This window comes from Myotis yumanensis, unplaced genomic scaffold (assembly GCF_028538775.1).
Source record: "Myotis yumanensis isolate MYYU_CA2020_CCGP unplaced genomic scaffold, mMyoYum1.0.hap1 SCAF_4, whole genome shotgun sequence".
Taxonomy (NCBI): Eukaryota; Metazoa; Chordata; class Mammalia; order Chiroptera; family Vespertilionidae; genus Myotis; species Myotis yumanensis.
The window spans coordinates 18,675,500-18,690,989 of NW_027223755.1; the positions used below are offsets into that span (position 1 = coordinate 18,675,500).

The 15,490-nt window shown below is 36.2% G+C and overlaps 1 protein-coding gene across 5 annotated transcripts in view; it reads right to left on the reverse strand.

Moving 5' to 3' along the window:
- CDH18 (cadherin 18) overlaps nt 1-14,857 on the reverse strand; it is a 687,616-nt gene extending 672,759 nt beyond the window's left edge. For 3 of the 5 annotated variants that reach the window (XM_070411928.1, XM_070411926.1, XM_070411927.1), the window contains exon 1: nt 14,606-14,856. The gene's annotated coding sequence lies outside the window, so the exon portion shown is untranslated. Of the gene's footprint in view, nt 1-14,605 lie in introns of all 5 variants that reach the window. The other 2 variants (XM_070411932.1, XM_070411931.1) reach the window with 1 other exon arrangement.
- Between the last annotated feature and the right edge of the window lie 633 nt (nt 14,858-15,490).

Genomic DNA, 15,490 nt, shown 5'->3' on the forward strand with positions numbered 1-15,490 from the left:
TTAATAATGCCTGAGGAAATTTCTTAGAATCAGTGTGAGGGAATCTTTGATGAAATACTTGAGAGCAATCTTATATACCTCAGTTATTAAACAAAATGTACAACAGGTTTATTAACTAACTTTTTAATTTTTTAAAAGATGTTTATTGATTTTTAGAGAGAGAGGGAGGAAGAAGGACAGAGAAAAACATCTATGTGAGAGTGAAACATTGACTGGCTGCCTCCTGCATGCCCCTACCAGGATCCAGCCCAAAACCCAGGCATGTGTTCAGGAATCAAACCAGCATCCTTTAGGTGCATGTGACAACACCCAACCCACTGAGCCACATTGTCCAGGTCTAATTAACATTTAAAAAATTATTGTTCAATTACAGTTCACATTCAATATTATTTTGTATTAGTTTCAGGTGTACAGCATAGTGGTTAGGCAACTAGATAATCTACCAAGTGATCCTTCCAATATTTCAAGTACCCACCTGGCACCATGCATAGTTATTACAATGTCATCCTATATAATAAAAGGGTAATATGCAAATTGACCCTAATGGAGTAACAACCATCCAGTACCCCCCCACACACAACCCCTCTGATGATCTGTTCCATGTAGTCTTGACTCAGTTTCTATTTTAATAATATGAAACATATAGAGACATGGTTACCAAAAATTAATTCAAGTCAGAATACTTTATATAAAAATACTGACCAGTCACTATGAGGCACACTGACCATTTCTTGGTCCCTTGCCCCAGCCAGCAGTCTCTCATCACCCGATGGTAAACGGGGAACCAGGAGTGGGTGGCTGGGGATGCGGGCAGTGCCAGGTCAAGGCATCCACCCCACTGGCAGCCCCACACACAGAGGGTGACCCACAAGGGGGCAGGGCCAGCAAGCAAGCAGGAATGGCTGACCTCTGGGTCCCTCCACCAAGTCGTCAGGCTCTGATCACCCAATGGTGAATGGGGAACCGGGGGTGAGTGGTGACAGGAGGAGGGGGGGCGCTGGCTGTGGGCAGCTGGGAAAGATGACCCTGTTCACAGGCCAGGCCTAGGGACTGTAACCGCATACAAATTTTGTGCACTGGGCCTCTAGTTGACTATATTCTCTATGCTGTACTTTATATCCCTATGACTATTTTGTAACTACCAATTTAGACTTATTTTTCTTAAATTGTATTTTATTATTTCTCTTTATTTTTATTGTTGACACTATTACAGATATTCCCATCCCTCCCCCCTTTTCCAGCATCTACCCAACCCCTGCCTGCTACCCCTTCCCTCTGAAGATTACTACTCTCTTGTCTGTGTCTATGGGTTACGCATATATGTTCTTTGGCTAATCCCTTTGATGCAGTTGTAATAACCTGGCTATTATTTACAGGAAAGGAGGAAAGGGAAGACTAGATATAGTCATGCCATTTATATGGCTTTGCCAAAAAGCTGCATTTAGCACTCCAAGTCTGTTCCCTGCTGATTGGAAGGGGAAGGGACTTGAGGAAGGCAATGTTTTATTATTTTTTTATTATTTTATTTTTAAAATTTCTTTATTAATTAAGGTACTACATATGTGTCCTTATCCCCCCCATTACCCACCCAACCCCCCCCCCCCCCACTCATGCTCTCAACTCCCTGTTTTCTGTGTCCATTGGTTAGGCTCATATGCAATCAACATCAGCAAAATGTCCATACTACCCAAAGCAATCTATAGATTCAATGCACTCCCCATTAAAATACCAACAGCATGTTTCACAGACCTAGAACGAACTTTCCAAAAATTCATCTGGAATAAAAAAAGACCCCGAATAGCTGCAGCAATCCTGAGAAAGAAGAACAAAGTAGGTGGGATCTCAATACCAGATATCAAGCTGTATTACAAAGCCACTGTTCTCAAAAAAGCCTGGTACTGGCACAAGAACAGACATATAGTCTAATGGAATAGAATAGAGAACCCAGAAATCGACTCAAACTACTATGCTTAATTAACATTTGACAAAGAAGGCATGAACATACAATGGAGTCAAGACAGTCTCTTCAATAAATGGTTTTGGGAAAATTGGACAGAGGAAGGCAATTTAGAAGCATGCCCAATAAAAGTCTGAGCGACATGGGAAGGTGCCTACCTGTCTGCCAGTCATCCCAGGGAACAAATCAGTGGCCCGGATGGGCGTGGCCACCGCAAGCATGCAAAATCTAAATACATAAACTTCCAAACAAAGGAAATTCCCTCTCTTCCATCTCTCTGGTATGCCAGGTTCCTGGCTGCCCTGTTGCAGGGGCAGCTCCCCTGTGCCCACAGGCTCATGGCCATGTGGGGCTGCAAACATGCACTAATGGACTGTAATTAGCTTGGATGATCAGCCACCTCGGCTGCAACAGGGCACAAAGTCTGGACACTGACCTTGTTTCTGGCTCTGCTGGACCCCCCTGCCTCTCTTCCAGGACTGGCTGAAGGGGCAGGGGACTTTGGAACCTGAGAAATAAAACTTCACACAAATAAAGCCTTCTTCCACACCCTTTCCTCCAAAGAGGCTTCTGAAAAATTTTATTTCAGCCGCAGCCCAAGAACTTCACTCTCTCCAACAACAGGGGAGTTTAATTCTCCAGTAACACCTTCACCTTCTTTTATCCAGTGCCCCCCCCCCCCACACACACACAACCCCTCTGACAATCTGTTCCATGTAGTCTTGCCTCAGTTTCTATTTTAATAATATGAAACATATAAAGACATGGTTACCAAAAATTAATTAAAGTCAGAATACTTTATGTAAAAATATTGAAAGATATACTAGTACCACCTATACAATAATGCAATTAGGGTTAAATCACAGAATAACTTATTTTATTTAGTATTTTATAATCTTTAATATGCTATGAATCCTCTGGAGATATTGTTAAAACTCAGATAGTAATTCGTCGATTCTGGAGTATGTCTACTATGTCTAACAACCCCTAGTTAATGTTGATTCTATTGCACATGGGTCATGCTTTGAGTAGCACGTTTTTACCATGCTATACTAGCCCTTGTAACCTAGAGCATTATTTCAACAACACGTGGGAAACCTAACTGCAAAAGTGGCAAGGTCTGACCACACGGAGTGGATCATTATTATAGGCCCATTATCATGAAAACAAAAATGCATGTGACTCTGCCACAAATAATAACTTTTTATGTTCCCAATACCATACAGCTGAAAAATAAGGGGCAGGGTGGAGTGGGTAATAGCATATTGATTTCAACCGGAAGTGCTTCATGAAGGTATCATCTAAAAACATTAACAGACTAAAATTTACAAGTTACTAGTAAATTATAGCACATAGATTTTCCTTGTTTGATGAGCATTTGGAGTACTGTTTTGATCTTTAATTGAATAGATATGTTCTTTTATACTTACTGTATATAACATCCAGGTCTAAAATGTGTCTTCAACCTTCTTCCATTTAATTGTTGAGAATAAGTTCAACTTGTTTTTTTATAAATAAAGTCAAAAGAGGAAACTACTTAAATGCTAGTGAATAGTTTTGTAATTAGTGTTCGCTGGGTTTGAAAATCTTTTGCTGATGCAGTTCAGATACCCAGTCACAAGTTTAAACTGAACAGCTGGTTGTGACAGACCTAAAGTGTGCTTAGTATGCATAAAATACTAACTGGTATGTTGAGGAAGTTCTATTGCTTTAGGCAACTCATTTATTTATATTAGATGCAGTACAGTAGTGGTCCCAGCAGAGCTCCTTAAACTCTTATTAGCCAAAACAAAATGAAATTCTAACCTAACTCAGGCTAAAATTGAAAATGAGAGAAGCCAGTAGGGAAGCCTATTTCTAATTATTTGTCCAACATTCCCCAATTATAGAAAGGGCCCAGAGCATGTGCATACAATTATAATTATCAATATTTAGGATTACTGCTTATACCTTAGAGCAAATCAGATCATTAACTCCATGGATTAAAAACACTTAAAGACTTATCCAAAAAGTCCACATTCCATAGCATAATACATATATTTTGGTAATGCATTTGCCTATTTCTCTAGGGATTATATTCCTCATAGAGACCCTACACCTGGCCATACTGGTTTACATGCATTTTTGTCAATCTTCCATGGTCATTCTGAACATCCTCCTTCTCCCCTCAATTCTTTTATGTGCACCTCTTATAATTTTAGAGACACCACAAAAATCAAGTTCTCTAGGATCCCTTTTCAGACTGCACAAAGAAAAACATAACTGATTTCTTTCTGTCTCTCTCATTTTGCACCGCAATTTGCATTGAAAAATGGTGATTATTGCATACCGCGTTATATTTGCTATTTTGGAGGGGAGAAAAATCCCCCCAAACTTTCACTTGGACCTCCCCCCATAACATCTTCACACTAAGGCTCAGAAATCCAATGCAAGAATGTTGCCATTAGCCAAGCCCAGGAGGAGGGCAGGGCCCAGAGCTGCTGTGCCATTACCTCAGCACCAAGGCTCTAGAAGTCTAACTTAGTCTCTGCTCTCTCGCCATGGGTGCTGCACTTCCTGGGCGCAGCTGTGAAAGAGAGCCTAGTGCCTTTGTTAAGGTCCTCAATGTTCCCCTGGGCTTGGGAGAGAGCTGGCTTTCTTTAAACTACCTACTCTCTTTCCTGGCTTTTCCCAGCTTGGATCTTTATCCCAACCAATCATTTTCCCAGGTTTTCTCAGGTTTGTCTCCTCCCCTTTATGGTTGCCATCTTGGCTCCTGCTTCCTATGCCCCCAGTGGAAAAACTTCCCCTGTGCTGTCTTCTCCCTTCCCCCTTTAGTGGGGTGGACTCCTGGGGTGACTGCAAATCTTATCTTAGTCAGGCTTTATCAGATAGCTGCTTCGGATTGATTTGCTCCCTCCCTTTTGGTAAATATCTAACTGACTGCCTACATTAATAAAACCTCCCCCAGACCCAACATTGGTATCACAGTCCTTTCAATTCTCTAGGTATCCACTTTAAGTACCAACTCTTTATACAGCCAGTACTGAGTCAGGAAAATAGAAGCCAGGAGTTATTTCAACAGGAAGTTGAATATATACCTTAGAAGACTGAAAATGCAAGAAACAGACAGTGAAGTAGGAGAATGGAGGGAAAGACTGGAAGCCATTATCACCCTCAAGGCTGGAAGAACAAAGACTTTCTTGGTTCTTTTTCTGTGAGCTTTCATATTCAAATACATGCTTTTAAAAAGTGACATGAACAATACTTTAATTTACACTCTCTGTCTTGAAGTATTTTTCCCACCTTTTTTTTTAAACAAAGAACTTTGAAATATTTTGTTTTTTTCAAGGACAGCTTCTTATTAATGATATGAGAACCTAAAAGATAGAGAAGGGGTCCCCTGGTGTGAGGGAAAAGGACACAGCTTGCCTCAGTACTATAAGCAGTGAGGGACACCGGAGGTCAGTTCTGTGAGGATCAGAGGTAGCTGAGAACAGGAAGCAAATGCTGCTTGAATCAAGTGCTGCTGAGGTGAAGAGCACTGTGAGGCAATGCTGACAAGAGCAGCAAACAAAAAGGTGTTTTTCCATCATCCTGCCTTCTACCTCCCTTTTTTACTTCCTTGTCAGAACCTAACGGGAAGCAAGCTAGAGAAGGAGAAATGTTCTTTCCACAGCCTTCACCCAATGTTAGATGATGGAGGGGCATGTTTGGAGTTAAAAAACCATAGTTTAGTTACAGGCATGATTTTATGCCTCATGCCCTAGTTTCGGAAACCCTAATCTTTTCTTTATTTATCTTTGGAGCCACTGGAATAGTTAAGAATACAATTTCATACCTATTGGCTGTCCAGCAAAGTTTCTTGAATGATTGAAGAAATGATAGTAAGAGACATATGTTAGATCAGTTTTTTCAACATTGTGAATTCAGAAGCATTTAATGTAAGTGTAAATCCTGCTGTTGATAATGTCAGTCACTCTTCTAACTTTTTTCTTTCTTTTTTTTCTCCTATCTTCTAAACTTTTTACCAGATGAGCTTATTGGACCTTTGGATCATCTCTTTAAGATAAATACCATTATTTTCCTTATAAAGTGTATGAAACTCAGGCTAAAAGACTGCAAAACACACAAGAACAACAAAACACCACCATCATAAAAAACCAAAAACAAACAAAACAAAATCTTCTCTAAGGTTTTAGAGGCAATATAACATAGTGCTGTTTTATTTGTTTTGTTTTTAAATCTTTATTGTTGGGAGTATTACAGATGTCTGCTTTTCCTCCCATTGACCTCTTCATAGTGTTTTTTAAAAAAATGTCCTTAAGAAACAGAGAGACAGAAAGACTTGAATTTGATATTCAATTCTCCATTCTCTTTTCCCCTCTATCAAATGAATTTTAAATTGGGGTTCAGAGATTTACTTTTGAAAACTTCTAATGTTTTCAGTGATAATTTTGCTGCTATGGGTCAATGTGTTCTGTCCTCAGTAGATTTAAGAAAGAGTTTTTTTCAAGCAATATTCCTGGCAATGAATTGGTCAGTTCTCTAGTTCCAGCCAAGAAGTTAAAGTTATATTGAATTATGACAGAAGAATTCAATAACTAGACTATATAAATTATACCCTGGGTACCTCTACCAGTCAACAACTAAACTTTATAAAAAGAATATTAAGAGCACATATAAATTATTAAATAAATGTTGAGAAAGGGCATTTCAGAATATAAGTCAATTACAAGGAATAAACATGCCAACACTCATACTAACACACAGAGAAGGGGATGGTGAGAAATAAGACAATGAAATTGTTAAACCATTTCCTGTTATTTTGTTATGGTTACTTTCTTTAAAATATATTTTTATTAATTTCAGAGAGGAAGGGAGAGGGAGAGAGAGATAGAAACATCAATGATGAAAGAGAATAATTGATCAGCTGCTTCCTGCACGCCCCCCAACTGGGGATCAAGCCTGCAACTCGGGTATGTGCCCTTGATTGGAATCAAACCTGGGACCCTTCAGTCCACAGGCTGATGCTCTATCCAGTAAGCCAAACCTACTAGGACTATCAGTTACTTCTTATCATCTTCAGAGACTGTTGGTATTATTTATGCATCAGGTACACCTTTAGCTGTGCATTGTTTCAAGAGACTTTCCAAATTTACTTTGCTTAGCAAAATAGTTCAATCTTTTGGCTCTTATTTCAGCCTATTTTAAATAAATATCAGCGCCCTGATAGGGAGCATAAAAAATCTCTACCTGTATTTTCTGCCTTACAGTGTTTTCTTCCACCAAATACATTAAATTTTGTTTTTTAAAAGATATTTGATAATATATACTGCATAATGGCCCTGTATTCATCCATAGCTCTTTCTACTTTACGAGATGTATATATACATATTAGCTTACCTATCACAATACAACTGAATGTCGTTCCATTGAGTAGACAGGAAAGCAGATGCAGAGCAATTAAGTGCATAGGTACAAATTGTGTAAGTACCTACTCCGTGTAAGGAGTGGAACACAAGATCTTTCACCAACTCTACCACCACTCTTTTAAATGCAAAGAAAGAAGGGGTGGGGGAGCGGGGCGGGAGGAAATTGAAGAGATGAAGATATTTATAAAATATATTTACATATTTTATACTAATAAGAACCGATGTTTTCATTTATTCCTTTGACTAATAGGCATTAATAAGTAGGATGAATATTGATTGTACTTTGAGGACTCAAAAATAAATGCAAAAAATGTATTTCCCTTTTTGATTTATATGGTTTGAATACAAGGACGGAATAGAGATATAGTAAATGCGCAGTTGATGCAAGGTCTTAGGTGATTAACAGTAGAAAAGGTCTCAATAGGGATTTGTGGAAATATTGGTAATTAGTAGAGATGATAAAGAAGACCAGTCAAATCAGGATGATTATCACAGGCAGAAACTGAATGCTAAAAGACAGCCCATTGGGGATGGAGAAAATACAGCTTAACTTGAGCTAGGAATAATCAGCAATGTTGTCAGAAACTTTGATCAAGGCCAGATTATGAACACTCTCCATCTGCTTAAGGATTTCAGATATTCTCTTGTAGGCAATATCATGCCAGATATTTCTAACCCCAGATAAACATGGCTAGAAAGTGCAATATGGAACTGAATATATTAAATTATGTCCCTTAATTCAATTGTGGTGCTTAAAAATAGAAAATTATTAATATCCAATAATCAACAAATGTGGCATTGAATTATTTGATTGCTCTACTTTCATTCTGTCAGAGCCCTATATCATGAATAGCAAATGCATGTTACAAGTAATGGACTACAATTTCCCCTCTGTCCTTCCCTCCCACACACATCCTGTCCAGAAAAGGGGAAAAACACATAATTTGGCAAGGAAGCATTGCCAATTGATTCTGGACATGTTTCCAGAAGATTCATGATGTGCCTTAGAATTATTCTCAACATGGCACAAGCAGCTATTACCAGTTAAAAGTACATGTCAAAACGAAGTAATAACACATGCTTATTAGAATGACTGAGATTCAAAACACTGACAACACCAAATTCTGGCAAGGATGTGGAGCAACAGGAACTCATTCATTGCTGGTGGTGATGCAAGTTGGCACAACCACTTTGGAAGACAGTTTGACAGTTTCTTATTAAATTAAATATGGATAAGCAATTATGCTCATTGGTATTTGCCCAAATGAACTGAAAACTATGCCCAGGCAAAAACCTGACCATAGGTGTCTGTGGAAGCTTTATTTGCGATTGCAAACAAGATTTCCTTCAGTAGTTAAACTGTGGTTAATCTGTACAATAGAATACTATTAAGCAACAAAAAGAAATGAGCCAACAAGCCACAAAAAAGACATGGAGGGACTTAGCATATTGCTAAGTGAATGAAGCCAATCAGAAATCACTGCATACCATATGACTCCAACTATATGAGATTCGTGTAAAGACAAAATAATAGAGATAGTAAAAACAGAGACTCAAGGAGATGGAGGGAGGTGCAAGGGGGGATTTTAGGGCATTGAAATTATTCTGCATGTAACTATAATAATGGATATATTTCATATACAGTTGTCAAAACCCATAGAATATACAAGACACAGAGTGAACCCTAATGTAAGTTATGGGTATTAGTTAAACATAATTTATTGAGACTGACTCATTCATCCTAACAAACATATCACACTAATGCAAGATATTAATAATTGGGGGAATTGGCAGGGTAGGGGAGATGGAGGTAAGGGGATATATGGTAATTCTATGTTTCTCTCTCTCATTTTTCAGTAAACTTAAAACTGATCTAAAAACTTACGCCTATTCATTTAAAAAATGTATATGTCATACATGTGCGGAACCCATTTGTCATGCCTGCTCTAAAATGTTATGTTATACACTATGGTTCACTGCTGAATCTTCCACCTCCTTTATTTTTGCCAAGCACAGCTGAGAGAGATAAGATGAGATGAGCAGCATTATATATCTACTAGTAGTAGCCAAGTATGAGCACTCATTCTTATTTCTATTTATACCTTATTGAGTCTGTGACTAATAAATTGTATGTGTCCCTCTACTATATTATCTTCCATTAGTCTCAGTACCGTGTGCCACATTCCTCTCATTTACTAGAACTCAGTAAACAAAAAGGTTTAAGGATTCAGTTACATGACTCAAAACACAGTTCTAATGAACAGGAAGCAAGACTCATTGGAAGAAGCATAACATGACCCATCTCAGGTCAGATTCTAATATAAAGTAACTTGAGATAATCATGTCTATGTACATGTGTGTGTATTGGTGGTAGAGGAGGAATTAGATACAGTGAGGGTAATTTATTAAAGTAGGAACTTGAATATATAGAACACAGTAAGGGTGGCTTGTTATATTTTCATGTTCTTCAAACTCTATAAAACAACTATGTCTATATTTAAACACACGTTCTCACCCAACCATACACAGACATAGTTTCACAAAGACCAACAGGCCTAGGAATGATTATTAGAGAATGCAATTCAGTTCATTGGTAATAGTGACAACAACAATAATAAAAACACATTTATGCTTTCCAATTATTAGCATCATCATTCTCAATCCATTTGATTACACTCAATAGGAATGAGCTATCTTGTTTCCTTTGAAAATCTAATATTATCCCAATCATATTGACAGTTACCCACAACAGTTACCATTTTTTTTTACTTCCCACATCTCAATAGAGCTTTTACCTCATACCATGGAGGTATAGAAATGTTACTGCCAGTGGTATTTCCACTCCTTTATCATTATATAGAAAATATCAATATTTATCTTGCATTGTTATATTTACCTTTTGGTTCTGGGCAAAATTTTGCAATATAAAAAATTCATGTACAGTCACTGGTTTTCATTTCTTTGTTTTATTTTCCATTTTAGCCCCTTTCTCCATCCTCAGTACCATGCTACTTTAACATAAAAAAAGATATCTCTTTAGAAGAATTTAGAGTTTGAAAAAATATTTTCATGCAGATTAAATCTAATATGTAGCATTTGTATTCCCACTCAAGTCTAATTATTCAATAATTCATATCACCAAAACCTAATTATGTGAGAAAGAATGCCAACGTGTACCAGGTAGATGTGGAATGATCCCCACACAATTGTATATTATACTACTTGTATTAAAAATTCAGTCCTATCAAGGCATGAAAATTTTCAAACAAAAAATAAAGCCCTTATATGTTTACTTTCAAAACACCAGTAAAGAAAAAAAAATCATGTACCATTTCCATCTTCCCATTTTATTTAAGCAATTATTCTTCTACCCTGATAAGTTGAGCCACTCAATAAAGGATTGAAAGTCCATGATTCATTGCTCAGAGTCTCTCCCCTTCTCTCACTTCCCCAAATACATTTCTCTCAGAAGGTGTATGTCACTTCTTTCTCATTTCATGGAGCTTGCATAATTTGATGAAAAGCCTAGAGCCACTAAATAGATTGCTTTTGCATTTGGACATTATTAAACGCTAACTAATCCCCCCAAAAGTCTTGTAGTCAGAAAACATTTTTATGAGTCTGTTCTCTATGAGTATGTTTTTATTTTGTTTGTTAGTTTATTTTGTTCCACATATTCATAGAGAACAGACTGACACTGTCAGAGAAGAGGGAATTGGGGGGCTGGTGAAATAGGTGAAAGGATAAAAAATTTTAAAAAGCTAACAAAAACAACAACAACAAAAACTCATAGATACAGATAACAGCATGGTGACTGCCAGACAGAAAGGGGAGAGAGGGAGCGGTAATGGGGGGATAAAAGTCAATGGTAGAAGATGACTTGAGATGGTGAATACATAGTACAGTATACAGATGATGTATGATATATTTATACCTCTGAAACCTACATAATTTTATTAACCAATATCACTCCAATAAATTTAATAAACAGAAAAGAAGCAAACATCGTTAGCTACTGAGGAATTGGGAGAAATGTGTATCCATTTATTAAGAAAGTCTGTGGTCCTATTCAATATGTATGGCTTTTAAAGTGATATGGGAAAGACACTCCCCCTAGTTTACTCTTGTATTACCTCTGTGTTTATTCATGAAGACTTCATATAGTGTGATGAAGAAAGAATTTTGGAATTTATATACATTTCCTACATGTGTATGGATAGTAAAAGTAACCTAATATTTTCAATCCTTCCATATCCATTTTTTTTGCAAAACAAGTAATATTCTATTTTGCCTGCCTGCTATTCTCTTCTGAAAGCAAACTGCATGAGTCTCTCATTCTCTTTGTGCTGTTCACAGATATTTGCAGACAATTGTAAAAAGTTTTTTTTCCCCTTCAGCTTTTTTCATAACTTTAACATTTCTTATGATGCTAGCTGCAAAACATATAACCTCTAGATTTGCCTAAAATCAGTCATTTTAATATTTCAATCTATTATTTTAAAATATATATACATAATAATTTTTAAATGGTAAATTTAGAAACCATAGAATAAATGCACTTTTCTTGTATAAATAAATAATTCTTAGTGATATGAAATGTTTCCTTCTGTAGAAGTAGAGAAAGTTACTTCAAGCATCATTCACATCTTAAAAATAGGGAAAATTCTTTAAGAGAGCTGTATAACTGCTCTCAGTGGTTTGCTGAGTATAACACAGGAAGAAAGAGCCCCCTAATGGTTCAGATATCAATAAAAAACAGAGCAGATTGTTTTTTTCTCAATTCTTGTTGGTTCACTGTGGTTAACATGAGCAATCAGGGCAGACATCTGATACCATGGAAGTAAATAGAAGGTTGAATAAAAGGTCAAATGGAGCCCTCTCAAAAATGCATGGAAAGGTGAGAATTCCTGAACTGAACTAAGCAAGCTGCTAAATTTCAGACGCTGACTAACACTTGTACATGTGAGTGCTAGCATACCTGTTCTTCCTGAATCGTGTGCTCAAGACCACTGATCTGGTTGGAATACAGGAGATGCATTTATTACATAGTTTTTAAGTGTGAGGTGTTATTTAAAGAATTGTGGTTTTTTTCAATCATGTGACCATTTTCTAGTAAGAAAATAGAGATTTTCTTATTTCTTATTTCTATTAAGAAAATAAGAAAATGTCATTTCCCTTATAGGAATAATTACAGAATTTCTAAGGGAGCAAAAAAGAGAATCAAAGTAATAATGAAGGTAAGCTAAGAAGAATGACGTCTAAATGTCAGAGGCACATAATTTCTGAAATTTAAAAAGATATATTTTTAAAGGAAAAACGTATCTATAGATAGAAACAAAATTAAGAATGGATGTTTTCATCTATACATGCTAATATGTTGTCTCATAAAAAAACACACAATACAATTGAGAATTGGTTTTCTTTAATGTATATAACTTATATAATCCATAAATAACTGTGATAAGAAAATTGTGCTGTATAAATAGGTTAGACACCTAAAATTGTTGCAACATAATTACAGGATTTCAAATAACTTTGTGTATTAAATGACTAGATAAATTAGTTATATCTTTCAATCAGAAATGTCAGATTTTCGTCATAAACAATAAAATGGAAGGATTAAAAGTACACTTTTTATAAGTTGCACAAAAGTTGTCATAATTAATATAATATATGCAAATCAATAATTTGCAAAACAAGATTATAATAGATTTTCATGTGTGAATTTCATATACTATTGCTACTATATACATGAATGTATGGTCTACAGTTCTGCCAACTTCCTCATTTAATAGTTTAACATTAGTTTCTCAAACTAAATACTCTAAAGCAATGTACATAATTGTTTAAATGACTCAATGCAAAGACAAAATTTCAATATTCTCTAATGTACATTTATATTCCTTTAGGAAACCTATACTTTTAAAAAGTTATAACAATATAATTATTCCCTTTGATATGGTTATTATAAATAGAAATATCTAGGTAGCTATAATATGTATAAAATTATCGAGCATTAAACATTATTTTACATTTAGAAAAAAATGAATAACAAATTGTGTTCTTCAAATATGCAGTTATTTCATCCCAGACAAGGGAAAAACACACACACAAATACAGCAACTCAGAATATCTGAAGTTTAGCCTACTTATCGCAGATGGCAGTTTGGTCTTTGATTAGAGGAGTGACTCAGGGAACTTCACTCAAAATGACAACCAGAGAAGCTCTTAGAGTAAAATATCCCTCTTCATTGCTCCAAAAGCAAATAAATTGACATCAAACATCTCACAAATCACTTCAGTTCCAGTAAAGATGAAATAAATCCTTTATGTCTGATATCACAATGGTGTCTCTTTAGCAAGTGACATCTGTGACCTATGAGCCTAAGGTAAATCAACTACATGATTTCTGCATTGCCCAGCTCATTATCCCCATCCCATTCTATTCCCTTTCTTAAAAAAATTCTTCCTGGTAGAAAATTAATATGTGCAATGTTTTTATATATTCACAGACACTTTACCAGCACCTACCATCAATGACACTTAAACAGTAATTGATGCAACTGCAGCTCTAGCTATAAACTCTGGAATTGCTTAACATCTCAAGTCTTCTTTGCCTTAGCTCAGTACTTTCTTAAAACCAAATGCTAGCCATCAATAACTCAGCCATAAGAGAATGACAGTCCAATGTTTATCATTTAAGACACATTATGTTTATGTTGAAGAGATAAGACTGCAATCAAAAGACAGATTTAGAAAAAAAAATATTAATCCTGGACAAACACTTAAAAGTCCACAGTAGCTTCTATGTCTTCATGAAAGATAATAGTAGGCAATTAACACAGTAATGGCCCTTTCATGTTATGGTATTATTTCTCAAAGTTGTTTAAGAGCTAAGAACAATATATGTAAACATATTTTAAGGTTGTCACCAAAAATGCTCTTTTAAGTAGGGATTTTATTTCTCCTCTTCATACAGAGTATTTGCTACATAAACTTATAATCAAGTAGTCTTATTAAAAATATATATACACACATATGTATATATATTTATATATATACACATATATATTTATATAAACATTCATCACATATTTCTAAATAAAAATGCCTGTATATTATGTTGAATTTAATATATCATTGTAAACTCAGTTTTTTAAACCATGCAAAGCTCTGCTGTATTTTACTACAAATGACTAAAAATGACTCCAGAATAAAATTTTAATCTCCTTACCTGGAGCATGAAACTGCTTCTGTTCAATTCTGGAACAAAGTGAGACTGGAAGGAGGACGGAGGACTTGATTTTTGTTTCTTTTCAAAATCCTCTTTAATGATGCAGGAGTGGGATGAACTATTCCAAGGTGAAGTCTGTTATTTCTGGCTGGGGCTCGGCGCTGACAGCCTCTTGTAAAAGAAAAGGCGCCTCAGTAAGTTGTTGACTGAGGGAGCCACGCAGGAAGCAAGACAATGGGCACCAGCAGTAACGGTGGGTGATGCTCTGGAATGCGCACCGCCTCCCTCCCCACCTGCGTTCCCCCTCTGTCTGCTTCCACCCTGACGCTCTCAGCTCTGAGTCTCAGCTCCTGCGGCTGCTGTATAATCAATCCAGCCTGTCTGAAGATAATAGTCCTCTATTTAACCAGCCAATCAATAGCAAGGATTGCACTGTCAGTCCCAAGAGTCTTTTCCAAGAGAGGTACAAACAATAAGAGTTTTGCCAGCAGTTTAGCCAAGTATTTTTCCTTATTTTATCTCCTCTTGAGATAGGGCTTGAGAGAGCAGAGGTTCAAGGCAAGCTTAGTGTTATTGCAGATTTTTATATCTTAAAAACGTAACCATTCTTATCCAGCTGCTATTAATTAATCATGACTCACCTGCACATCCTATCCATCATCAGTTAAAATTTCTACAGAGTTGTTTGTATGACAAAAATCTTTGTCAATCAAATATATAGGGAAAAATTCAGCAGCAAAATTGCAAACTGACAAAGCCTTTTGCTAGCAACAATGATGCCTTCAGTATCCTGTATGGCTTGGATCAATTAAAGAATACCCCATTATATTGATTGCTATTAAAAGTTATTCATTTTATTTTAGAAAAAAATAGTAATTTTTATTT